At 42.6% G+C, this 26,401-nt stretch overlaps 1 protein-coding gene and 1 long non-coding RNA gene across 10 annotated transcripts in view; both read left to right on the top strand.

The window, feature by feature from the left end:
- The window catches only part of LOC102966393 (piezo-type mechanosensitive ion channel component 2), a 468,901-nt gene that overhangs the window by 110,356 nt on the left and 332,144 nt on the right, over window positions 1-26,401 (top strand). The gene's annotated exons all lie outside the window — the stretch shown is intronic.
- LOC122232350 lies at window positions 14,441-25,216 on the top strand. 2 transcript variants are annotated; one of them, XR_006209709.1, is made up of 4 exons: window positions 14,441-14,525; window positions 16,853-17,004; window positions 22,729-22,856; window positions 25,034-25,216. It is a non-coding gene; the product is annotated as an uncharacterized LOC122232350 (long non-coding RNA). The 2 variants fall into 2 exon arrangements; XR_006209708.1 differs by lacking the exons at window positions 22,729-22,856; window positions 25,034-25,216 and adding an exon at window positions 17,113-17,435.

Below are 26,401 nucleotides of genomic sequence, written 5' to 3'. Positions count from 1 at the left end.
TGGATATTTTTTCTGCCTCCTGACAGTTAGCCTGTAACCTCCGTCTCCTGAGTGGGCTGCCCATGTCTACCTCTAACAGGTGGAGTCAGAGTGGCCCTCAGCTCATCCACATCCACACGCTGGGATGCATGATTTGTTCTCTCTGGCGAATTGGCTTGCTACACACCAGAAAACTGGGACTGCTCCTGCCTTTGCGCTGTGGGATAAAGACGGTCTTGAGTTCCCTCCTGGCTCATGTCTAGTGTTGGTGAAAGAGCAATCTGCCTGGCACTCAGGAAGTGGCAATTTGGCGAACCCATGATACACGATTTCAAAATGGTTATGACTGCCGGATACCTGTTGCTGGAAGACTTTTTCTTTTACATATATTTATTTATTTTGAAAGACAGGGAAAGCATGCATGAAGGAGAGGCAGAGAGGGAAGAGAGAGAGAGAATCCCAAACAAGGCTCTGCACAGCCAGTGCAGAGCCTGATGCGGGGCTCAAACTCACGAACCGTTGAGATCATGACCTGAGCTGAAGTCGGATGCTTAACCAGTGGAGCCACCCAGGCACTTGGGAGGACCACCCAAGTCTTGAGATGCTGGAAGACTTTTTCAGCACATGGATGCCTATGTGTTTGTTTCAGTTCCACTAGCAGGCAGTGGGGCAGTAGGATTGGGTGGAGACAGTCCCAAAAGGATGGCACGTTTAATAAATTTACTGTACTCCTCCCCCACTCCTTCCTTAATAGAGGAAATAATGCTGTTCCTGTTTGAGACAGAAGAGAGTAAAGTGAAACTTTTGACTCAAACATCTCAGGAGAGAGGGGCAGCCCAGGACCACGTTAGCACTAAAAGACCAGGGTCAGCTCCAGATGCCCTTGGAAATGTGCATGCCCAGCCCTGACTGAGAGGAAGCCACTGCGAAACCCCGCCCAAGTTTTGCACTTTAAAAAATTGTGTCAGAAAATAAAATGTGACTTTCTTTCTCCCTTCAGTTTCAACTCAGCACAAAGTGAGGTTGAGTTTTTCAAGCGTGACGCAGTAAAATCTGCAGATAACGTTTTTGGTAGGATGCAAGGGGGAGAAAAATGTTACTTGTCAGTTTTGCACATTCTTAGCTGTCAGTGATTATGCACCTAATTCAGTCATGTGCCAACTTTAAATCCTATTTTGAGTTCCTCTGAGCGGCCATCGTGAGAGCGACGCTTATCCTCTTAGCCCGGCGGGTTCACGTGACAAGAGTGTTTCATCTCTGGCGCGCACTGTATGTGTATGACGCTTGTTACACTGTTTATGTTTTGAGACCGGCTTCCTCAGTGAAATGCAGTTATTTTGACATTAGGCATCGGAGACGGTTTCCAGGAGACAAACATTTGTCATGGAAGGTGTTCCTCCAGCATCTCATAGGTCATGCTGTCAAAAACCGTGGCAAAATAAGCCTTTCTCTAAGTCAACATCATGCTAGCTTTGACATTAATCTCACTCGAAATACAAATGCATGGCAGAACGCTGGCCTACAGTCAGTGCCGTATCTGCATTAGGTTGGCAAGAAAGAGATTGGCATCGCTAGCCAGAGTCAGCCTTAAACTCACTAGTGGTCTAGTGTCTAGATTCAGACATTCCATGCACTTAGAATCACATCCTGCCTCCTCCACTGAGTAGTCTTAGGGCTTTGGTAAGTCACGTCGTGCCTCTAAACCTTAGTTTCCTCATTTGCAAAATGAAGGTACGAATAGGACCCACCTTGAGTTTATTGAGGATTGTTCTGGGGCCTTACCTGTGTGCTATCCTAGAGCATGTTCACGTGCACTTGACAAGAATGTTGTATCCTGCTGCTTTTGTTCTGTGAACATCTGTTAAGTCCATCTGGTCTCACGTGTCACTTAAGGCCAATGTTTCTTCATTGATCTTCTGTCTGGATGAGCTCTCCACTGATGCAAATGGGATATATAAGCCCCTTACTGTTATTATATTACTGTACATTTCTCCTCTTATGTCTGTCTGTGTTTGCTTCATATATTCAGGTGCTTCTTGGTTGGGTGCATAAGTATTTATGAATGATATGCCCTCTTCTTGGATTGACCCCCTTATCATTAAGTAGTGCCCTTCTTTGTCTTTAGTTACAGTCTTTGTTTTAAAGTCTGTTTTTTCTGACGTGGGTATTGCTACACTGGTTTCTGTTCATTTCCATTTGCATGGAATATCTTTTCTATCCCTTCACTTCAGCCTATGTGTGTCTTTAGATCTGAGGTGAGTCTCTTGTAGGCAGCATAAAAATGGGTCTCATTGTTTTTAATCTACTCAGCTACCCTCTGTCTTTTGGGTAGAACATTTAGTCCATTTATATTTAAAGTAATTATTGGTAGGTATTTACTTATTAATTTTTTTCTCGTTGTTTTTGTAGTTCTTCTTTTTTCCTTTCTTCATCCCTTGGTTTCTCCTCTTGGGGCTTGATGGCTTTCTTTAGTGCTGTTTGGGCTCCTTTGTTTTTGTGTGTGTATTTATTGTAAGTTTTGGGTTGTGGTTACCATGAGGTTCATATCTATGTGCGTAGAAAGTCACCTAAATGCAACTGCATTCTAAAGGCACTATGTTTTTGCCCCCTCCCCCATTTTTGTTTTTGACATCGTATTTTACATTTTTTTTATTATGTGCATCCCTGAAGTTATTACACATCCCTTGACTTGTAACAACCTATTTTAGTTATAGTTGATTTTATTATTTTTGTTTTTTAACATCAATACTCACTTTTTAAGTGCCTGATCCACTGTCTTTATTATATATTTGCCTTTACCAGGGAGATTTTTTCTTTCTTATGTTTTTTATTTCTAGTTATGGCCTTCTCTTTTCTGCTTGAAGAGCACCCTTTAACATTGTTTGTAAGGCTGGCTTAGTAGTGATGAGCTCCTTTTGCTTTTGCTTGTCTGGGAAGCTCTTTACGTCTCCTTCAGTTCTGAACAATAACCTTGCTGGATAGGGTATTCTTGGTGGTAATCCCTCCTATACTGTTGAAAATGTAAATTGGTGCTGTCGCTATGGAAAGCAGCATGAAGATTCCTCAAAAAATTAACAATAAAACTACCATATAATTTAGCAGTTCCATTTTTGCAGATTTATCCCAAGAAAACAAACACTAATTTGAAGAGTTATATGCACCCATGTGGTCATTGCAACATTATTTATGGTAGCTAAGATATGGAAGCAACCCAAGTGTCCATTGATAGATGAATGGATAAAGATACAGTACATGCCCAGAAACACACATGATGGAGTATTACTCAGCTACAAAAAAGAATGAAATCTTGCCATTCGTGACAACGTGGATGGACTTAGAGGGTATTATGCTAAGTGAAGTAAGTCAGAAAATGACAGTTTTGTGTGATTTCACTTATATGTGGAACCTAAAAAAAAACAAAAAACAACAAAACAAAACAGATGAGCAAACAAAACAGAAACAGCTTATAGATACAGGAAAGAAACTGTTGGTTACCAGAGAAGAGAGTGAAGCGGTGGATGAAATAGGTGAAGGGGATTCAAAGGTACAAACTCCAGTTATAAAATAACTGGATATATATCCATATCCAGATATATCCATATATATATATATATATATATATATATATATATATATATATATAATGTATAGCATAGGGAATATAGTCAATAATATTGTAATGATTTTGTATGGTGACAGTAACTACAGTTATCATGAGGGATCATTTTGTAACATAAAAACACTGAACCACTCCTAAGTACACTTGAATTTAATAGGATATTGTATGTCAATTATATTTCAATTAAAAAAAAAAAAAAAGAATAGTGCCAGTCTCCATGTTGTAGACGGCATTCAATGACATAATGTGTCAGGCTCAGAATGGAGGCTTACCAGGTGTTAGCTATCATTATTTCCCCACCTGTCCATATCCGACCAGTTGGAAGAGGAGTGGCTGGTCACTGGTCACTTGTATCCTCATTCCTTATCTTCCTGGACTGTGAGTTGAGCACTGCCCTGGACTGGAAGGGGCTCAGGACCTAGAATTCCTCTTTCTTGTCCATATGCAGCCAGAGTGGCTAAAGTATTTATGCTCACTCTAGGGCAGTCCCAGAATAGCTCTCTGTACTAAGAGAGCAGGGGCTGAGACTCAGAGAGTTTTTATTCCCAGCTGAGGGAAGGCTATAATGGGCAGATGCTATTACCTTCTGTCTGCAGACACGGAAATGAATGGCCACTGACGGTGTCAGTGTCGTTGATTCCTTTGCAGAAATCTCTGTGGCCTAGTTAAGAGACCCCTGAGCTTTGTTTGTTTCAAATGTAGTCCTCAATCCTTCAGACCATACTGGAGACCTGAAAATCAATGTCGGAACCGAGGACTCTCTGCTGGTGTATTCACTGGGGTTTTAAATTCCTGCCATTCACAAAGGCTTTTTTCACTTCATCAGTTTCTTGTTCAAATTAAATAAAGTAATTAATATCAAGTGTTTCTGGCACGTGACAGGCCCTCAGACATGTTAGTTCTCATTATTATTGTCATAATCATCATTAGAATCAGCTGTGGGAGAGAGCGTGTGTGTGTGTGTGTGTGTGTGTGTGTGTGTGTGTGTGTGTGTGAGAGAGAGAGAGAGAGAGAGAGAGAGAGAGAGTGAAAGAGACACAGAGAGTTTTGCCTCAGATCTTGAAGAGGTGTTGGTGAATATAAAGGGTTGGGATGATATTCAGCTGGCATGCACTTGTGCAGCCAAGTGGAATATAGAATACTAAAATATATCCAATTGGTTAATAAATAGCCACTTCCCTGAGCCTCGATTCCAGTGCCCAGATGCCCCAGCTCTCAACTCTTCCTCCAGGACCATAAGATCACCTTATGCTATAGCATCTAGAGGGTTACATCCAGCTCATCAGAAGACCGCCCCCGCCTCCCCCCCCCCCCCCCCCCCCAGAATCCTTTCCCACTGATAAAACTAGCATAGTTCTAAGTAGTTGGTGTTTAGGTCAGACTGGTGGTTAAGTAACTTGAATATTCTTCCCGGAAAAATTAGAAAAATATAAAAATAGTCCAATTTGAATATCACCTTTGTAAAGATTATTAAAATGTCAAAATAATATGAGTTTCAGAGTTGTAAAATTCAGCTGCTTTAAGAAATGACTAGGCCAATTAAAAAACTTCTAGGAGTCTTCACCAAATGTTTTTTTTTTCTGATATAAAATCTGAGAATTAAGAGTGGAATATAATTTTAAAAACCGTGATGTATGAAATTTATTTTCTTAAAGACAAAAAGTAAGCTTACTCAAGATCCTGACGGGCCAATTAAAAAATTACCAAAGCAAGATTTTATCACCTTGAAATGGTCTATTGACTCTGAAATCCTGCTAAAAGTATAGATGCATTTTGCAGAGTAACTAGAACAAAACCCAAGTTAATAAAAAATATGATTTTTTAGTGAAATCATACCTTTTTTCTAGATGCTCATCTTAATGGGCATACTTTACAGTCTGAATCAGTGAGTCATCTTGAATGTGCCCCCTGTGGATGAGGTCTTGCGCAAAATCCACAAGTGAGTCCTCACCACAGACCCAGAGGAGACCAGAGTTTCTAGCTCTTCACTGGAGAGTGAGCTAAGCTGGCATTGTGTTTGACTTTCAGAAACTAGGACAGAAGTAAAACTTGATGAAGATATCAGGTGAATAAATGCCAGAGCTTTCTAACTGATATCAGGCACTCCCAATTATACTGAGCAGTTGTCCAGTCTTGGGCCTCTATTTTCTCATCACAAACTGAGGGGTTGAACTCAAGAAGTACAAAGAAATATTTCTAGATAAGAAATGAAAGGCGGTCCCAAAATCAAAGGAAGTGCTATAGAGAATACTAAGAAGAAGTGCTGTATTTTCTTGATTCCTGGATACATTTTCTCCTTTGTTTTGGAATTTTGAAAATGATGGAATATCTCAGAATGGAGGAGCAAATTGGCTTGTAGTCTCTATTTCATCAAACCTGTGGACTTGACCAAGGGCAGTGAGTATCTATTCAGACGCTTGGCACCTTAGTTGAATTCATGTACATTAAAGCACCAAACAGGGCTTGGTTTCTTGGCTGAAATTTTGGGTGGTAACTTGTCATTTAAAATTCTTTACAAATAGCATAGAAATAGCATAGTTTGAGAAGCATTGACATTGAAAGGCGTGTAGGCAGAGTGTTGCCTTCTTATATTTCTTAAAGGCGGTAAAAATCACCAAAATTTTCAGAAGAGATAAAACATATTCAAGCTAATTAAGGTTGTTCAGATCCATTCGTACAGCTTGCCCAGCGAGAGGAACAGACAATAACCAAGGACAGTGACAGCGATGTAGTTACTAATTGGGTTCAGCGCTGTGAAGAAAATGAGGATGGTGATGTGAGAGAGGAGACAGATGATGGAAAGGTCCACCTTCATTAGAGGGTCTGGTTAGGCATCTCTGGTGAAGGATGAAAAGCCAGCCAAGTGAAGAATGGGGCAGAGGTGGGGACACAGAGGGGGTCCCTGGGGCGGAGAGAACTGTATACGCCTGTTGGCCTGCTGAGGAACAGAAGGAGGGCAGAGTGTCTGGCACCAACAGGAGTGAGAGATGCCAAGGGCATCTCTGACAGATGAGCAGTGTCGTGTAGGCGCTGGCCAAGAATTTAGATGTTCCAAGTGCAGTGGAGAACCATTAACGGGTTTTAAGCAGGAGAATGGTGCGGTCTTATTTGCTGTTTTAAAGATTATAACTATGCCAGGTGATGGATGTTAACTAAACATATTTTGCTCATCTCACAATATGTATGCATCTATCTCATCAGTACGTTGTGTACCTGGAACGGATACTGTATGTCAGTTACAGCTCCACGACGAGAAAACAATCCACCTGAGGCCAGAGTGGAAAGAGAGATGTAATGCAGCAGGGGGCGGGGCCGATGTGACTGGCAGCAGCAGTGAAGGGCAGACATCCACAATCCATTTGGGAGGAAAAAGCAGTGAGACTTGCAGATGCATTTGATATGGGACGTGTTGAGGGGGGGAGGATTAAGGAAAAGCCCTGGGTTTCAAGTTTTAGCAACTGGCTGGGTGGTGGTTCGCGTTAGCTGAAACGAAGGTAGGGCAGAGTCGGCGGAGGAAAAACCAAGAGTTTCCTTTTGGATGTGCTGTGTTTGAGTTGGCAGGGAATCTGCCCAGCAGTGTTGCCATGGGGGCCGGATTCAGATACATTTTCAAGTGGAGTATGAAGAAAGCCTCGATTACATTTGAACTGTGATCGTGAGCATTTCATGTAATCTCCTGGTAATCTTATTCCGTTGTAAATTCGTAAAATCGTAGCGTGATGTTCCCCCGGTTATTATTTAAGCAATTGGCGATGCAGCTTATAATCCATGGTGCTCTAGATGCAAGGTAAAATATGCTCTGCCAGCACAGCTAGTTGTTTTTTTTCTTCCCCCAACTCTGCTCCTGTGACACTGAATGTGGTCTTTGGAAGGAGGGCGCTTGAATATTTGCTGAGGAGATGAACTGGTAGGTCTTCTGATAAAGTACCAAGTGCGGGAAAGACCAAGACTGATGATCTCAGCCCCCTGGCCGACTCTGGGTGGCCACGTATTATTCAGAACTGCCCAGACTGTCAGTTCCACCACTCTCCAGAATATTTGAGGATCTATCCAAGGAAACACAGGTGCCTAAAATGGCACACTTGGTGGTCTGGCTCCACTTTGTCACACGTCGTCTCAGGAAACATTACGGAAAACCCTCAATGACTGTGCCATCACACGTCCATGATGCTACTTCCCTCCGTAAGATGCCCCAGTGCAGCAAAGCCTGAGTTCTTTCCTGGCATTTGGTTCTGAAAGTGGAATACCAACTGGAATTTCTAGAAGTTACAGCTCCTGGTGCCACCACCCATAAATATGAATGTGAGCATCCGATCTATAAACAGAAGTGCCCAGTGCTCGCCCTTCTGTGACAGCCTTTGTGTAAACATAGGGACCCAACTAACCATAAACGGCAAATCTCCTGTTTCTGTGGCGTCCTTCTCGGATAGGGTTTTTGAAGAATTTATCGAAAAAGGCCTTATTTTAGTAAAACTCTTTTAGCCTACGTAACAATTATTTTTAAGTCTGTTCTGCTGTTAAAACAAAACAAAATAAAAACCTCTTAAATGGAAAAACCACTTACCAAGTCATAAACTGAAACTCCAGTATTGAACTGAAACTCTAAGTGATATATCAGGATCACTATTAGACCTGGAGTTACAGCGAATGGCTATTTTCAGTTAATGTTAATGATTTTTACGTTTGTTTGTACAGCATAATTGTGAAAGTATACCCCAAATGGAACTTAAGCCCCACTGAACTTGCATTTGTCCATCAACCAATTACCTAAGACAGATGTTTAAATTAAATTTTCTCCAGTTTTTAGTTTTTAAAATGGTACCGACCATGGTTTCTGAAGAAAACAAGGCAAAGAAGATATGAAGTTGAAGATTGTTCCAGAAGATTTTTAGGTATGACTCTCATGCCAGGCTTAGATTATTTTGAAAATTAAATTTTAAGTGATATTTCCTATTTCACTGCCAATGTGATTTTTTTTTAACCTCTTGAGCTTTATTACCAGAGCTCCCCAACGGGACCATTTGCAGTGGCCCAGTGGTCCCTGTGGTATTCAGTTGACCAGTTGGAGCAGCCCCTCATTTATTCAAGCGTACGTTCGACAGAGCAGGGTCCTACCTAGACAGGCGCTCAGAGGTCAGGGTTCACAGTTAGCTCCTTCTGTTCTTTCATCTCAAATGCTGTTCGTTTTCATCTCTCCAAGTTTTACCCACACTCTGGGGGCTGTTCAGACACCGTGCCAACCCACTGTGAATTCTGACACTTCCTTCAGTTTGCCTGAATCTCCATCATAAAAGTGTGGCTGAGCTCACATCCCTTTTCACACAGTTGAGCAGTTGACTACTCGGTGATACTTCCTTTGCGATGGTCTTGTGTCACAACAGAGTTTGTAAGATGCTCTCCAGCAGAGTCAAATCCAGTAAGCCTGAGTCCTGTGTAGAACTTGGAAGGGGTTCACACCAGTTCAAGTCTGCCATAGCTACTTACATTTGGTTCTTTCCAGGGCAGTGGGCTTTCTTTCTTTCTTTCTTTCTTTCTTTCTTTCTTTCTTTCTTTCTTTCTTCTTTCTTTCTTTCTTTCTTTCTTTCTTTCTTTCTTTCTTTCTTTCTTTCTTTCTCCTTTCTTTTCTTTTCGTTCTTTCTTTCTTTCTTTCTCCCTTCTTTCTTTTCTTTCTTTCTTTCTTTCTTTCTTTCTTTCTTTCTTTCTTTCTTTCTTTCTTTCTCCTTCCTTCTTCATGATTCAGTTCCACACACGTTTAGCAAATGCCTCTTTGCCCCTCATCCTGTCTGGGGGCTGAACATACACAGCTGAACATGATGTGGGTCCGTGTCTTAAACCATTTACAGGTTAGTTGGGAAGACACATACATCAGGAATTAATTGAATACCTGATACATAAGTAAAGCAGTAGAATTTTTGAAGAGGAGGTTGGGGAGATAGAAGTTAGACATTTGAGCCTTTGGGAATTCAGGAGAAGGATGAACAAAGTTGAATGGGTGAGGGACAATGGAGGGCGTTCTGGACAGAGGGAGAAGCCCCGAGAAGCCATGAGGTAGTTTGGTATGTGGAGTTCAGTCCACAAGGAGTTCAGGCAATAGCATGGAGAACAGAATGCAGATACATTGGTGCCTTGCTCTTAGTTTATCTTTACTGTTTGTTAGTAGATTCAAGACAAGGAGTCCTAGAAGATGGAAATGTGGATGAGATCAGGTCACAGATTGTGTCCAGGAGCTTGGAGCTATCTGAGGCATCAGCAAGCCATGGAAGTGTTCTAAGTAAGGGAGCAGAATGGTGAACTTTCTGTTTATGGATAAGAATGAGACCAGGCACAGGGCACCTGGGTGACTCAGCCGGCTGAGCATCCGACTTCAGCTCAGGTCATGATCTTGTGCTTTGTGAGTTTGAGCCCCGTGTCGGGCTCTGTGCTGACAGCTCAGAGCCTGGAGCCTGCTTCGGATTCTGTGTCTCCCTCTCTCTCTCTCTGCCCCCTCCTCTGTTGGTGCCCTCTCTTTCTCTCTCTCTCTCTCTCTCTCTCTCTCAAAAATAAATAAACATTATTATTTTTTTTCTTTTTAAAGAGTGAGACCAGGCTGAAAGCAGGGAGGTGAGCAGAAACATTGTTTCAATCCTGGTACACTTTGTCTACTTTGTTTAGTTCTGCAACAGACTCTAAATGCAACCCGGGTTTCAAAATATTAATAAAAATCAGGGGTGCCTGGGTGGCTCAGTCGGTTGAGCATCCGACTTTGGCTCAGGTCACGAGCTCACAGTCTGTGAGTTCGAGTCCCACATCGGGCTCTGTGCTGACAGCTCAGAGCCTGGAGCCTGCTTTGGATTCTGTGTCTCCCTCTCTCTCTGCCCCTCCCCTGCTCATGCTCTGTCTCTCTCTGTCTCAAAAATAAATAAAAACATTAAAAAAATTTTAATAAAAATCAGCATAATGTGTGAAAGAAAATAAAGACAATCACCCAGAACAGCTCCAGACTAACTACTTCCTCATATCTTTGGTGGCGTTGGGTATTAGCAATGGCTTCTGGCACAACTCAAAATCATGTTCATAAAGAAGGAACGATCCTGAGCACCCCGGTGGAACAGCAGATGGGTCCGTGTAAGCTTGGAGACAACGCATTCTCTTGGTCTCAACCAGCAACCAGTTGGCAAGAATTGGGAAGGACATCACTTCCTACTTGTGTCTGTGCAGAGTAGCTCCAAAAAGGGGGGCCCCAGAAGGGACTGGTGGCTCCTGAGGCTTGATGCTGTTCCTTCTCTGAGTGGAACTCAGAGTGGAAAATCTGCAGAGGTAGGCCAAGCTCCTTCTTTTGCCCTTATTGGCTCAGCGATAGTTGTGCAGTATTCAGCGGGGCCAGCTAAATCCTCCCCAGCCACCGCACAGGGGGAAAGTAAATTACGGGGGTGTTCTCATTTGCCACACAGTTGTCCTTGAAGGCTCTGATCTGTTTAAAGGATGTGGCTTCGTTCTGTGTCTTCACGGTCTTACTTGGGGCCAGGCATTCAGGAAATGTTGGTCAAAAACAGAGTCTTCTGATTCCAGGAAGGCACAAAATGTGACACTCCTCTGGGGTGGAGAGAGGAACAGAGTTCCCTGAGTTCTGCCAGGATACGATCCCCTGGATAATGGGGATAATGCAATAAGATCCCTGGCGTTCCTCCTGGTCCCTGGAAGCCCACTGTCTCTTTCCAAGTTCGCCCTGTACTCAGAAGAGCACTTGGAGTTCAGACCTGAGTTCCTGGCCCCACCAGGAACTTGTGGTGCATCCCTGGGCAATCCATGCAAACCCCAAATATTTCCTGTAAGACAACAAATACAGATATCTGCCTTTTTACCTCACATAGGATTTGTGAGGATCAAAAGTCATAAGACACATATATTCATGACTTACTATTTAAAAGACACTGTTTCAAGCGTGTTACATATTTTAGTATAACCGAAAGATGAGGGAGATATTTTGGTCATCTTCTTTATTTACCGAGGAGGACAGAGGGCAGAGGTAGTGTAAGGGCTCACCACTCTTTTAAAAAATTTTTTTAATGTTTATTTTTGAGAGAGAGAGAGAGAGACAGAACAAGCAAGGGAGGGGCAGAGAGAGAGAGAGAGAGAGAGAGAGAGAGGGAGACACAGAATCCGAAGCAGGCTCCAGGCTCCGAGCTGTCAGCACAGAGCCCGACATGGGCCTCGAACTCACGGACCTTGAGATCATGACCTGAGCCAAAGTCAGATGCTTAACCACCTGAGCCACCCTGGTGCCCCAGGGCTCACCACTTTTGACTGTAGGAGCTGAGATGTGAACAGAGGCAGTTTGGCATTGAGTACGTTGCTACTCACGACAGTAACCCCCAATGAGAGGATGCTTGCAGAACTTCCGTGACAAGTTGAGTTCCACCTTGTGCACGGTGGATGTGTTCCATGTCCAACTGTATGGCAAAAATCACATACTGTAAGTGTTATTTTAAAAAAACCCTTAAATCTTCATTTTTTTTCTCCTTTCAGCCCTCCTTCTTTACCTCTCCCCCATCCTTTTTTACTTTTATTTCCCAGCCAAGTACAGATATTTTCATTCATATAATTAAACAGAATTGTGTACTGTAAAGGTCCGGAATTCCATCCGCGTGTAAGGTCCCAGTGTTATGCGGTTGTTACAGACTGACTTGTGTCCCCTGAAATTGGTATGTTGAAGCTATAGTCCCCACTGCAACCGTACGGGGGGTTAGGTCCTCTGTAGAGGTGATTAGGGTCGCATGAGGTCATAAGGGGGGGTCCTAACCCAGTAGGACTGCTTTCACAAGAGGAGGAAGAGACCGGAGCTGTTGCTCACGCAGAGGATGTCACGCATCGCTCTGAGGATACCGCAAGAAGGTGGCCGTCTGTAAGCCAAGGAGAGAAGCCTCCGGAGCAACCGTGCCAACGCCATGATTCTGAACTTCCAGCCCCCATGTTTATTGTGAGAAGACAAGTAGACCAGGCCCCTGGTGTGCCATACTTTGTCATGGCAGCCTGAGCGGATGGAGACAGCCCAAACCTGCCTGACACGCCAGCTTGCTCTTTACTGACTTCACTTCAAGCATGGTTGGTTGTTTTATTTTATTTCTTTTTTATTTTCTTCCTTGTCAAGTTAGCTAGCATTCGGTGTAGTCTCGGCTTTCAGGAGGAGATTTGTCACTTACCTGCAGCACCCAGTGCTCATCCCAGCCAGCGCCCCCCCACCCCCATCAACACTCTGTATTTAATTTTTTAAGAGTTTCATATTTGTTTCTCAGAACCAGAACTGAGCAGTTTCCTTGCAGAGGCCGCTACCGTCACACCCTGTCCAAAGGCCAGATCTGAGCGGCCAGCGTGCTGTGTCGCTGCATGTGACCCTGCGTGGGCAGAAGGCCACACCTCTAGCGACCCGGGAACTTGGAAGGGTTGACAGCATCTCTCCAACTGTAAGCGCCCTCCCTCCGTCGCCCGCTTTCACGCAACCAGCCCGCTTGCCGAAGTGAGCCCTGGTAGAGGCAGGTCACAGAGCACTTCAAACCTGGCAACTGGAGGAAATTGCGAACACAGGGTGAATGCATGGGGTTTGCTCATGAGCTGCTCTCCTGCTCACCTGCCTCATGCTGGAGGCCCTGCTGGGGTGACTGAGGAACAGCTAGAAGAAGGGAAGGCCAAAGGATGCTGCCAGGAACACCGGGCACCTGGACAGTCCTATTAAGATCGAGAAGAATGGAGGGGGCGCCTGGGTGGCTCAGTCAGTTAAGTGTCCGACTTCGGCTCAGGTCATGATCTCGCAGTTCGTGAGTTCCAGCCCCACGTCGGGCTCTGTGCTGACACCTCGGAGCCTGGAGCCTGCTTCGGATTCTGTGTCTCCCTCTCTCCCTCCCTGCCCCTCTCCCACTCGTGCTCTGTCTGTCTCTGTCTCTCAAAAATAAATAAACATTAAAAATTTCTTTAAAAAAATTATCAAGAAGAATGGAGCCACGTCAGGGCCGGGCATTTCCCTCACTTATGTCTGTAGTCCCCAGTTCTAGAAAAATGCCTGGCACCCTGGAGGTGTTCAAGTGCACGTGCTGAGTAGAATGAGCTAATGAAGGCACGGATGGAAAGGACACACGTTTCTCATTTATTCCACCAACAGTTTTGCGTGAACTAGATAATGAGAGCTGAGGGAAAGAAGATCCCCAGGTGCCCCATGCAGGGGTTTTCAAGCCGCTGTGTCTCATCCTCAAGGGAATACAAGGTGGAGGCAGAAAGCCATCAGAGGGTGGAACGTTAGCTTCCGCACAGAAGCTCAGCCCACGTTCCCAACCCCGCCACCATGAAGACACGCACGTCGAACTTTGTGTGGCGTGGAGGAGGAGACGAGACCTTCTTTCAGAAACACCCAGACCGCGTGGACTGCTTGCCATGTGATGCGTTCGTTGAAGGGGACAGGAAGTGTTTCCTCCAAAGCAAAGGAGACCAAGAAATGGGAAGTGACATCACGTTCCATTTCACTCTATGAAAAACCAGCTTGAGTCTTTCCAGGAGGGGACTGCCCATCTCCCCGGCCCCTGTGACCGGCACCTCCGGGTTGTGACATGTGAGCTGGTTGAGATGGTGTGGTTTGGGGACAGGTGGAGATGGTTGGAGTTAACTCTTTTATGAACCAGAAGATCCCTGTAGACCCCTCAGTGGGGTTGGGGTTTTTCTGCCTAGCCCAGACACCCTGTTGCCTATGGTGGACCCATGTCGGTCGGTGCTCCTGGGTTAGGCCACTATCTCCACCTCAGGTAATGAAATGGTTTTAATCCCTGTCTGCTCTCTTACCTTTTCACCTCACGCACTTCTTTGTTTTCCATTAGGGTTCATGTCAGTTTGTTTCTTCTGGTTTTGGGTTTGAAAGCTCATAAGAAAATAACTCAAAGCGTAAGACAGAAGAATACAGTAGCAGGTTAGTAACTTGGGAATTTCACGTATTCTTAAAGCTACCCGTGAGGCCTCAGGCTTTAAGAAAGGATGATCGTAATGAGACCGTTAATTGTTTAAAAAGACAGGGCTCACTTTGTGAAATAGAAACTATGAGTTTGCCTGTCCCTTATTCCCAACTTACATTTAGCGGTTAGAAAATTGCTAGAGACCTGTGATTTTAATATTTTCAAAACACTACTCTGCAATTATTGGGCAGTTTGGACACCAGCTGCCTGCCATGATTTTGTCCACAACCCCAAGAGCTAGGAGAGTTAATTTTTCCGGAAAAAATACAGTAATTCATTAGTGCCAGGCATAGACAGGAAAACAGCTCGTATGCAAATGTGCAAATTAGAAATACCTAATTTTGCATTTCGTTTTGGCTTGAACCAATGATGGGAAATAATTGTACCCCAAGTGCCAATTCAGTTTAGGCTAAGCAGAAATATTACCGTGGGAAATGCCTGGTTGAACACTGTTGAATCGTCTGGAGCGTTGGAACCCTAGAGCTCTGGTGGTGATTTTAAGATGTTAATGGAGCCCATCAGACAGTAGAGGACTGCGGACAAGTATTAAAAGCCATGAAATGGCATAAGATATAATTAAAAGTCACATCTAATCTTTTTGAAAGTGGTCTGTTCTGTGTTGTCTTTCCTTGCGGAGAGAAGAGTTGTTTTGTTTTAAGCCAATCTCCAAATCCCACATTTTGAGAATTAGGAAATTGAAGCCGAAGTGTCTAATTTGTTTCATAGAAAGCATTTTTTTTAAAGAGAGTACAATATTGGGTCAAATAAAGACTAAATAAAATCAGTCCCAAAGAGAGTTCCTGCATGCATTCTACAAAGCACTTCGTGTGCACAGCGTTGGGGCTGAGATGACTTGTGTCTTCATGGATTTACTGTCTAAGGAGAGCTAATCAACAAGGAGGTGATCAAGTACAGAATTCTATTATAGGTTGTAATTAGTGCTATGAAGAAAGTAAGCAGGATAGTGAGGTAGAAAGTGTGTAAGTCAACTTGTGCTGCATAACACACAATCCCAGTATCCCACTGATATACAAAAACCAGCATTTATTGTTCATTTGTGTGTATAGGGGCAAGGATGTAGGGCATTCTGACCAGTTTGAGGCATGGCAAGGGCACCGATACCAAACATTGCTACAAGGCCAGGAGAGAAGCCCAAACAATGTCTTGGTGTGACAAGACAAGGAAGGCCCCTTAGAAGACGGGACATTTAGGGGCGCCTGGGTGGCGCAGTCGGTTAAGCGTCCGACTTCAGCCAGGTCACGATCTCACGGTCCGTGAGTTCGAGCCCCGCGTCAGGCTCTGGGCTGATGGCTCGGAGCCTGGAGCCTGTTTCCGATTCTGTGTCTCCCTCTCTCTCTGCCCCTCCCCCGTTCATGCTCTGTCTCTCTCTGTCCCAAAAATAAATAAACGTTGAAAAAAAAAAAAAATTAAAAAAAAAAAAAAGAAGACGGGACATTTAGATTGAAACTTTAGGGAGGGAAAACATCCAGTCATGCTGACGGTCTCAATGAATTTACCACCCAGGAAGTGCAAAAACACTCAGTTGGTAAAAGGCTTACCTGTTCCTGTGATGTGAAAGGAAGCCCATGTGGATGATGGAGAACAGTGTAAGAACAGTGTGGGAGGGTTGTCACTGGGGATCTTGTAGGCCTTGATAAGGATTTTAATTTCATTCTCAGTGTTGTGGAAGTCTTAAATAAAGGGTTTTATACTTAAAAATCCCCTACTGGTGATTATGTGAGAAGATCTACATCTTTACAAGACCTCCATCAAAAATACATGATAAGGGAGTGAAAGGGGTACCAGGGAGACTCCTTAGAAGGCTGTTGCTTTCCATGGTCCAGGACAGAGGTGGTGGCAGCTTGGGCTCACTGTCAGTGGAGATGGGGGAGGGGATGGATTAGTGGACTTCTGGGAGGTAACTCAGCAGGTGTCGCTGAAGGATTGGATGTGGAGTATGGTGGAAGCAGAAACATCCAGAATTTCTCCCACGCTTTTGCATTGATCAACTAGATGGATTATAGTGATATTTACTGACATGAAATAAAAAGATGGGGAAGCATTTTGGGATGGAATTAAGAGATTCACTTGTGACATGTTATATTAAAGATAACTGTTACAGACTGAATTGTGTCTCAGAAAGATATGATGGCATCCTAACCCCTAGCACCTCAGGATGTGACCTTATTGGGAAACTGGGGCATTGCATATGTTACTAGTTAAGATGTGGTCATATTGCAGTGGGATGGGCCCTAATCCAAGATGACTGGTGGTGTCCTAACAGGAAGAGAGCGAGACATGGAGATGTATACGCACACACATGTGCACGGACACGCACACAACTCAGTACCACGTCATGACTGAGACAGAGATTGCGGTGATGAGGCTGCAAGACGATGAACGCAGGGTTGCTGGCCACCCCAGAAGCTGGAAGAGGTATGGGAGGACTCTGCCCTAGAGCCTTTAGAGAGAGTATAGCCGACAGTCTGACTGCAGACTTCCAGCCTCCAGAACTGTGAGGCAATAACATTTCTGTTGTTTCAGGCCACCCAGTTTGTAGTGCTTCCTGATGGCAGCCACAAGAAGCTAATATAATGCCTAAGGAGGTGATTTGTACAAGAGTCCTTCTGGGCTGAGAGAAAGAGGTCTGAACTGGAGGATGAGAAGACCCTAAGGGAGAATGTTCCAGGCAGAGGGAAGAGCACTCGTTTGGGCAACGTGATGCTATCTCATTTATACTTAAGAATCATTATGCAATGCAACTATCATAAACACTAAGAAAATAAATAGGTGTGAAATTTTATAGCATGTTTCCATCCCTGGAATGATTGAAATAGGTATTATTATGTTATATTATCCCAGTGGACGTAAATAAAAAGCATTCATACTTTAATAAAGATTACCTACTTGCAGTGAAATGTGTTATAGTGAAAGTCATTTGCACTTCCTCAGAGTAATAAAAATACCACCGTTTTCAGAACCGTAAGGGACATTCGAGGTTATCTCTGGAAGAACTCTCTTGTTAAAGCTGAGGTTTCCTGTGTTACCATGAACAGGTCACTCCATTTCTACTTAAACACGTCCGGTCAGATAAGGAACTCATTGGCTTCCAGGGAATCCAGCCATTTGACATTTGGAAGTTTTGACCTTAGAGAGGAAAACACGTCTCTTGATGACTTCGGCAACTTTCCTGAGTTCTGTCCTTTGAAAAATCTCAAAGTTAAATTCCATGTCTCATCACCTGGAAAGCCATTTAGATGTGTGAATGCCGCTTGCTGGTGAGAATTTGCCCCAGCTTTGTGTGACCGATTCTTCCATCCAAGGTTGTTTCTGTCTTCCACCAACCCTCTGGGAGCCCCTGACCCTCCCTTCTGCTCACCAGCATCTTTCCCAACTCTATGCTTAAACATTGGGAGGTCAGAGTGTCCTCATTAAAAATCAGTACTGAGGAGAGAAGGAAATAACATAAAGGCTTTGAGTATGAAATGATGAACTTTTCACATCTGCAAAATTAAAAAGAAAAAGCTAAATAAATACATAAAACTTTCATGCATGTTGATAAAAACTGGAAGGGAATATGCCTCCAAGAAAAATATACTCTACACCTGGATACAGTTTTTATAATTATAAGTGATCTTTTTAATACCCTGTGTCTGTTTTTACACACTTTTGCTTTTGCCCTTTCTAAGGGTCAATCTACATGCAACTTTTATATCTCTTTCTTTGTCACCTGATCTCTTGTTTTCATGCCTACCTTGTTGCCTGTTCTTCATGAACTACCTACCTACAGAGGTTGTCCTCATTGTGCCTTGTCTGTGCCTATTTCTTTGCTCTTATTTTCCATAACTTCACTGTTCATATCTGTCTGGTTATTGTGATATAAGGTTCACTGTCATTCTGTCCAGCCCATTTTGGCCCCTCGACTTCTGTTTCTCTCCCCGTGGGAGTCCAGCTCCCTAGAGAGTCATCAAAGGCTCATTTCCTTCCTCCTGCCCACAGTACTGATTACATTTGCAACACTGAGACATAAACATAGGTTAATAAAAGTTTCTGTTGTCCTTGTTGGTTTCAGTGTACCAGAATGAAGGAAAAGAGGGAAAAATAACTGAAGGAGGTGAGGAAGGAGAGGGAAAACAAGGCAAGAAGGAAGAGGGCGTGTGCCAGTGTGTCACCAGCACTGTGTCTGATGCCTAGCTATTTGTCACTAATGCGGTGACCGAAACAAGGAAATGTTACAAAATAGTTGGAAAGGTTTCTATATTCAAAATAATGTCTAAAATATGGAGTTGAGTGGCATGTGGCTGGCTCAGTCGGAAGAACATGCAATTCTTGATCTCAGGGTCGTGAGTTTGAACCCCACATGGGGTGTAGAGATTACTTAAATAAGAAAAAAACCTTTAAGTTGAACACTCATGCAGGGGTTTTCATGTGTGTCTGGGTTTTAATTTTCCATAAGAAATTCAAGTCTGCCATAGAGGGCCGTGCCAGTTAACAGAAATGAAGTATTACACATACCAGTTTTTTCTGTTCTGTAGCTTAAGGTACATAAGAGTTGTGCCCTGTGCTCCTCAGGGTCAAACAGCCAAGTGGACAAGGTGGGAAAAGTGATAAATCTTGATTGCCGGAGAATATTCTTTTTTTTTATTTCTAATTTTTTTAACGTTTTTATTTATTTTTGAGACAGAGAGAGACAGAGCATGAATGGGGGAGGGGCAGAGAGAGAGGGAGACACAGAATCGGAAGCAGGCTCCAGGCTCTGAGCCATCAGCCCAGAGCCCGATGCGAGGCTCGAACTCACGGACCGTGAGATTGTGACCTGAGCTGAAGTCGGACACTTAACCGACTGAGCCACCCAGGCGCCCCTCTTTTTTTTTTTTTTATTTCTAGATGAAATCAGGGAGGTCTGGTGATGCTGGGACTCTCAGGCATGGGACAGGGGCCCAGGTGTCTGTCATTTGGATTTATGGCCACACCTGTTGCAGGTGATGGCGCCTCTGAGCTGCTAATGCCAACAGAGGTTCTGGGTTTTGTTTGGGACTGAGTAGATGACCCCTATATTCATGAGCCAATAAACTTTCACTTACCTTCTGTTCCTCTGGGTTTCTTAGTCCACTTGCAAGGTTCTTAAAGTCCCATTAGCTCTCGGGTATCACTTCTTCTATAGACCTTGGATGGATTTTGGAACTTTGTGTTTTTGAATGACCTCTATTTGAAGAGGAATAACGCATTTGAGGATTGAAACAGTACGGTCTTGGGCACCATCCAGCTGGTAGAAGTGTCTCTGACATGTTTTATCTAAGTGTTAGGTTTCCCATATCACCACCTGAAAGAGATCATTTAGTTTCGGATTGAGGCCCACATCAGACCACCCACGTGCCTTGCAGTGCTCCTAATGAATTAGAATGTTGCATCCCATTGTTCACCATTAGGTGGTTAGCTCTGCAACTCGTAGGGGTAGCAGCCGGTCCATCTGCTCTATTCACAACCTCCCCAGTTGCTCAAAAATGCGTATTTTTTTCTGGTATGTGGATGATCTTGAATTAGTGACTGAAGTGTAATAGAAAATGGTAAAGTCAAGATCAACTGCTCTTCTAACAAATTACCACAAACTTAGTGTCTTAGAACAACATGAATGTATTCTCTGATGGTTCTGGAGGTCTAAAGCCTGAAATGGGCTGAAACTAAGGGTTTTAGTGCTTACTGTAGGCTCTGGCGAGAACCCATTTTCTTGTCATTTTTAGCTTCTAGAAGCTTCCAGGGCACTTTTTTTTTTTTGACTCGTGGCCCCTTCCATCTTTAAAGCCAGAAATGACTGGTTGAATCCTTCTCATGATGCCATCTCTTTCCTGCCTTCATCTTAACCCGGTAAGGGCCTTTATGATGACACAGGGCATGCGTGGGTACTTCAAGCTCATCTCAAGATCTTTAACTTAATCACAACTATAAAGTTTGTTTGTTTGTTTTGCCAAGTAACGAAACATATTTTCAGATTCTGGGGATTAAGGTATGGGCATCCTGAAGGGCCATTATTTTGCCAGGTAACTTTTCAAATGGATAATGAAGAAATAAAAGATTTAATCAGAAAATTTTAGGATCTATGAATAATCTAATGTTTTGAAAGAATGCACTGATAATCAGTGCTAATGTATATCAAATTAAACATTACATTCATTTATGGACTAATGGATAGAAAAGGATGGCCGTCTATTTTCTGGCTTAAAGATGTTTTCATTTGCATGGTGTCATGTAATGAGGAATGGAGAAAAATCAACTTAAATTGCCACCTGAGCTTGCAGCCTAGCACATCTGATGAAAATCAGACATTTACATTTAAATTGCTCACACAAGTTTTTGAATCTATTTAATTATTAAATAGAAATGAAGCCTAATTAAAGGTTGTTAGCATCTAGAGGCATTTAATAGGCTTTCACAGTGTCTGTAGAAATTAGATATGAGATGAATAAGGACTGAACGCTGTACGTGTCCTAGGTGCTGGGAATATAGATGATTCCTGTACCTTAGTTTGAGGATGTGTGGTACTTGAGAAAAAACATGTTCATTAAACATTGTGCGTAGATGCTCTAGCTCACATTTAGATGTCATAATGGAGCACTTAAGGGAGTTAAAGAGGAAGCTGGTAATGATTTTCTAAAGTTACAAGTAATAATCATTCAGGTTTATATACTTTTGAAAATATTTCACCTTCAAAAATAGAACACAACCTAATTTTTTTTTTCCTTTTGCTAAGGGACAATACACTGAAATCCATTGGTAATGTACCAGTTTTCAGTTTTATGCACGTTTATATTTAATATTTTTGGTGGTCCTAGCTATATCAAGGATTGTGGACTTAATTTTCGTTGGGAGTGCAAGTGAAAGAGCAGCTAACTGCCTATTTCAAGGGCATTTCTTCCAAGGCAATGGTATGGGCTATCCAGGCTGTGAATCTTCTCAGTGAGGTTCTAGCAGTTGAGTGCTGGAAAATAATTATGCTAGAAAAGAAATAGGAATGCCCATTGCAAGGTTTTTAATATTCTGTTTAAAATAGAATTCTAGGGGCACCTGGGTGGCTCAGTCAGTTAAGCGTCTGACTTCGGCTCAGGTCTTGGCCTCATGGCTCCTGAGTTCCAGCCCCACATCGGGCTCTGTGCTAACAGCTCAGAGCCTGGAGCCTGCTTCAGATTCTGTGTCTCCCTCCTTCTCTGCCCCTCCCCACTCTGTCTCTCTTTCTTCAAAATAAATAAAATTAAATAAATAAAATTTAATTAAAAATTAAGATAGAATTCTAGTGGTTTTTATATGTAAGAGGCTTAAAGTAAAATCTAGCATATTTAAAATGTAAATATTGTGTTAATACGTGCAGTAACAAGGTCTTTGTTAGCTAGAGATGTAAGTTTCATCCTACTACAAAAGGAAAAGGATTAGCATGCACTCATGCTCTGATTTACATAAGAGAAAAAAGTCTGACTCCAGTTGCCAGGAGAAATGAGTTTGATACTGATGCTTATAACATTAACCCCATTTTTCAATCATTGGTAATATAATTGAATTAAGACTCTTTTTCAAAGTACACTTAGAGGAAACAGAACATGTGGAAACAAACCCTTGTCAAATAGATGAATGAATGAAGAAATAAAAGATTTAATTTGAAAATTAAAATGTCAGAGAGATGAATATATGTTTTGAAAGTTCCTAAGTCCTTTATCCTTGTAGTTTATAGGAAGGTCCTTGCATATTATAGCTAAGGGACTGGGTATAGCAACTTGTAGTTAAGGGCTGTGCCTTCTCTGTTTTGTTTTGTTTTGTTTTTCCACACTGAAAACATAATGTCTTATCTACTATAAATGTATAATGAATACATGTTGAATGAACAAATAAATTCAGTGAATTAAAGAATAACCTAACATTTCATCTCTTTGTTGATTCAGTAGGAGGATGTTTATAACAATATACTTATTCTTTTAAAAAATATTGATTTGGCTTCCTCTTTGGGCCAAGTACTTCTTTGGACAAGTGTGTGAACACATAGGAAGTAGACAAGAGCCCCATCCTCATGGCAGTTATCAGGAAGGCAAAATAATAGTCAATATATTAGGTTCTTATATTATTTAATGAACTACAGATGACTATTTGTAATTTTGTTTCTCTCCATTTTTTCAGAGCCACCCATTCCAACTTGAGGTTTTCCAAGAAAACAGAGCTAGAGAATAAGTGAGCGTTTGTGAGTTAAGACCCTTTGAATCAGTGACTTGATTCACTCACACACAGAACAAAGATGAGTTCCATTGGTGCGTTTCTGTCCTCAGAGACTTTATGGATGTATGTGAAGAGTGTGAGGTCACATCCTGGACTTCACTGTGTGATTAGGTGTCTGTCATTCCTGTTTTTTATACAGCCTGCTCCCCTTCTCAGAGCATTTTACAAGCAATAAATCATGATCTTGCATAGAATCTGGGGAGCAGATAGGGAGTATTTTGAATGGCTCAATTTGACAGATTTGGAAACCAAAGGATGGAGGGATGATCTCTTTAAGGGCCTTTATTTCTCTCTGGTTTATGTGTTATTCAAAGGCAGGTGCAATCCATTGCACCTAGTACATATTTATTGAATTAAAGCTACTTTTTATGTAGCGCTTTGCAATGAGTCCTTTCACTAAGGATCTATTGTTGAAGAACATCTTGAAGTGAAGGTTCGGAAGTTCCTTCATAATCTTTTTCTTTTCGTGCAGTGCCCACAGGTGCCCATTTTCTAGGGCTGCCATAACAAAGTACCACAGCTCTGAAAGCTGGATATCCAAGATCAAGGTGTCAGCACTGCTTGATTTCTTCTGAGGCCTCTCTCCTTGGCTTGCCAATGGCCATCTTCTCCCTGTATCTTCACATGATCTTCCCTCTGTGTGTGTCTGCGTCCTAATTTCCTTTTCTTATAAGGGCACTAAGTGTATTAGATGAGCCCTCCCCTATCACCCCGCCCCGACCTCATGTTAGTTTACAGGAAACATTACCTTTTTGTAAATCCTGTCTCCAAAAACAGTCACGGTCCAAGGGACTGGCGGTTAGGACCTCCACATAAGCATCTGAGGGGGACGCAATTTGGCCCATAACATTTATTTGTATGGTGCCCCACTTGTTATATTCATCTGTATGAGTACAAATGAAGTTTGGTAATCTTTAGAAAATTAAGAGCTATTAAGACCTCTAAAACACTTCTACAGTTTACCTTGACCAGCCTTCTTGCCCAGCCAGGCCTCACCTTCCCTCATCCAGAACTTTCTGTATAGGAAAGTTCCTCAGCCCTGGCTTACTGTGGAATTACCCGGGGAGACTTGACAACAAGCCTATGATCTAACCCATCCCAGAGCAATGTAATCATAAGCTCTGAGAATGGAATCTGGACACACTGTTTGCGAGGGCCCCTGAGTAGCTTTAACGCAGCAATCTCTGCGAATCCCTGCACCCTTCAGAGACTCAAACTTAGTCAATAATTATTTCATAAAAACCCTTGGTGTATGGTGTCCAGTTAAATGACAACTACACCTCAAGAACAGCCAGCCACAATCTCTGCCTTGAGGCAACCTCTGATTTGGTGTAGTAAGAGAGTGTGTCACAGATTTTGAAGGACTTGAGCAAAAATCACAAGTCGTTATATAGCAAATTTAATCCTATAAATGAAGCGTAAGGGCTACTATGAGAAGTTAGTAAAAACAATTATTGTATGAAAAAGTTTCTGTGCCTATCTCCCTATTGAATTAATCAGCCGGAAGATTTATTATTATCAGTAGCAAAGCTGGGATATATGGCAGAAGCCAGTGAACCCAATAAAAAATAGGGCCCAGTGCCTAGCCAAAGACAGATGTCCATAGGAAAACAACTGAGGAACTGGGAAAATCATCACTGAGTCATTAAACTGTCCAGGTAGCTGGGAGGCAAAGTGGCCACAAGAGTTAACTAGCCATTGTAGTGTGAACTAATTAAGACAAGGGCATATGTATTTGGAATTAACTTTGATGTTTGTTGGTTAGACAGAAGCCAGCGCTCTGGTGTTGGTTGGTCTGTTTTCAGTCCAGAGACAGCATCTTGGGTGATTAGCACAAGGTCCCTGCTATGGCTGGAATGTGTATTACAGGCTCAGAAGGCAAAGGTAGTTTGGTCGTTTTCTAAATGATCTGGCAAAAAGATTCTTCTTCAAGGGGACATTTCTAAGTTTAGGGAGTTCGATACCCACAAAGTGATTGATGGGAAAAACTATTGGACAAAGGATCTCCGGGTTCATGGATTACTCTGTAGGTACATGTATCACCCCTTTGTCGCTTACACAGTGCACTTGCTAAATGAGGAAGAAGGTGTACTCTCTGAGGGCAGTCAGGAGCCAGTGAGACTCGGACTGAAGTTGGTGTAGGTGAGAGTCAGAATTTTATATTTACTCACATACTTACCATTTCTGTATTCTTCATTTTTTCGTGTAGATCGGAGTTCCCAGGTGGTGCGATTTTCCTTTCCTGAAGAACTTTCAGCATTCCTTACAGTACAGTTTTGGCGGTTGTGAATCCTCCTGGTTTTTGTTTGTCTAAAAATGCCCTCATGTTTGCCTTCACCTTTGAAGGATAGCTTCACTAGCTGTAGAATTTTTGGTTGAAAAACCTTTCCCTCTCTGCTTCTGTATAATAAATATGTCATTCCGGTATCTTCTAGCCTCCATAGTTTTTGATGATGTCAGTCATAAATCTTGTGATTGTTCTCCCTTGATGTGTTTTTCTCCGGCTCTTTTAAAGCTTTTCTCTTTACCTTAGACTCTCAGTAATTTGAGTATGATGGTGAGTCCTCTTTGAGCTTATTATGCTTAGGGTGCACTGAGATTTTTAAATCTCTAAGATGGGTGATAATTGACTAGAAAGGGTGTGAAGGACATTTTGGGTGGTGTAAATGTTGTAGATCTTGTCATGATGGTTTCACAGATGCAGACATTTGCCAAAACTCACTGAATTTTACACTAAATATGTATTTCACTATTCAGTCTAGACAAGTGACTTAAAGCTTTTATGTTTAGGCATGACCTGTGGGAGCTGCGTGTATTTTCTCTAAAAATTGAGTCTGTAATGACTAAATGTGGGAATTCAATTTACTATTTTGTTTCTGAGGACTCTTTAAAAATCTCTGCACATATATTTTTTCCTCTAAATGATGTAAGTCCTGGTTAAAATGAAAAAAAAAATAGGTGATATAGTAAAAGTACTTTAAGATCATTTTTAGATTACTTAGGAAGGGTTTTAATATTAAGGATGTACTCAAATGTCAACAGAAAAAACTAAAAGGGAAGCATCTTAAGAATTTGTGTGTGTGTATGAGAGAGAGAGAGAATGGGGAAGGAAGAAGGAGGGAAGGGAGGAAGGAAGGAAGGAAGGAAGGAAGGAAGGAAGGAAGGAAGGAAGGGAAGAGGGAGGGAAGGGAGGAAGGATGGAGGGGAGGGAGGGAGGGAGGGAGGGAGGAAGGAAGGAAGGAAGGAAGGAAGGAAGGAAAGATGGAAGGGAGGGAGAAAGGAAGGAAGGGAGGGAGGGAGGGAGAGACGAAGGGAGGAAGGAAAGAAGGAAAAGGATGAATGAACTTGAAGGTGATGGGAAGGAGGGATCTGTGAATTTGGCCACTCTGTTTCACAGCAGATATAGGGATGTCGATATGAATGCAAGGCCAATAAACTAATAGTAGGTAAATTTTTTAGCTCAATGAATATAACTGGGAGGAGACAAGTTTTGCCTATTTCTTTCCCTTCCATGCACTAATGTCCTGCTTCTTTCAATCTGTTACCCTGGTGAAGGTTAAAGATTTTACATTATGTC

This window comes from Panthera tigris, chromosome D3 (assembly GCF_018350195.1).
Source record: "Panthera tigris isolate Pti1 chromosome D3, P.tigris_Pti1_mat1.1, whole genome shotgun sequence".
NCBI lineage: Eukaryota > Metazoa > Chordata > Mammalia > Carnivora > Felidae > Panthera > Panthera tigris.
The sequence above is the reverse complement of the archived record's forward strand: the minus strand, read 5'-3'. Positions and strand labels throughout refer to the sequence as shown.